The sequence below is a fragment of the Cryptomeria japonica genome, unplaced genomic scaffold, assembly GCF_030272615.1.
Source record: "Cryptomeria japonica unplaced genomic scaffold, Sugi_1.0 HiC_scaffold_164, whole genome shotgun sequence".
NCBI classification, from domain to species: domain Eukaryota; kingdom Viridiplantae; phylum Streptophyta; class Pinopsida; order Cupressales; family Cupressaceae; genus Cryptomeria; species Cryptomeria japonica.
In genome coordinates this window covers 66,605-67,573 of record NW_026728986.1, presented here as the reverse complement: position 1 = coordinate 67,573, position 969 = coordinate 66,605, and the positions used below count along the sequence as shown (strand labels likewise).

Genomic DNA, 969 nt, shown 5'->3' with positions numbered 1-969 from the left:
CTCGGGTGCGCACCTTGCGTGCACCTTCGCCAGGGTGGGCGCCTTGGTGCGCACACCTTGGCTGGGCTGCGCACACCTTGGCACCCGCGTTTCCTTCATTTTAAATTTTTTTTTTTTACAATCTCTCAAGTGGGAAATTCTATAATCTCAACTTTTTTTGCCTTTTCAGGAAACTTTTGAATGGAGCGCATCATTGGTGCGCTCCGAAGTGTGCTCCAAAGCTCTCTCCAGCTGCGTGCACCTGCCCCGGCCGCGCACCCGGCCCCGCCCAGCTTCGCTCACCTGTCCCGGGCGTCTGGTGCGGAACCTTAGAGTAAGAAACATCACCGTGCACCTTGGCCAACGTGCGCGACTCGACCGAGCGCGCACTGGCCGAGGTGCACACCGATTTCACCTGGGTGCGCGCGCAGCACCTCGGGCGCACCGGGGTGCGCGCACAACGCCCGGGTTGCACCGTGGCCTGTGTGCTCGGGGCGCCTCGGGTGCGCGCTCGGTGTCGCCCCCGCGTGCGCGGTAGTGCGGGCAGCGCACCCCGGCCCGGCCCGGCCCCGACGAGAACGCAAACGGGCAAAAGGTTTATTCAAATAGCATTGCGATGCCCGGCGAAAAACTAAAAAAGGGTGCAACACCGGGACTTCCCGGGAGGTCACCCATCCCAGTACTACTCCGGCCCAAGCGCGCTTAACTGCGGAGTTCTGATGGGATCCGGTGCACTAACGCTGGTATGATCGCACCCGTTATGAGCTTGTCGCAGTGTGTACTTAGCAAACCGCGACCCACGTGCGAATCCACCCCGGCCACCCACCCCCGTCGAGGTGCACACCCTCCCTCGCGAAGTGCGCCCCGTTCGCCAAGTGTGAGCCCTGCCCGGGTGCGCGCACCTTGCTAGGGCGTCGGGTGTGCACCCGGCCCGGCCTACGTGCGTGCACCTGTAGGGGGCGTCGTGTGCGTGCAGTGTCCCGTCTGCAA

General features: G+C 63.4%; 1 non-coding gene across 1 annotated transcript; it reads right to left on the bottom strand.

Moving 5' to 3' along the window:
• Positions 1 to 617: 617 nt before the first annotated feature.
• Positions 618 to 736, bottom strand: LOC131867165 (5S ribosomal RNA). Its single transcript, XR_009365757.1, has one exon. It is a non-coding gene; the product is annotated as a 5S ribosomal RNA (ribosomal RNA).
• Between the last annotated feature and the right edge of the window lie 233 nt (positions 737 to 969).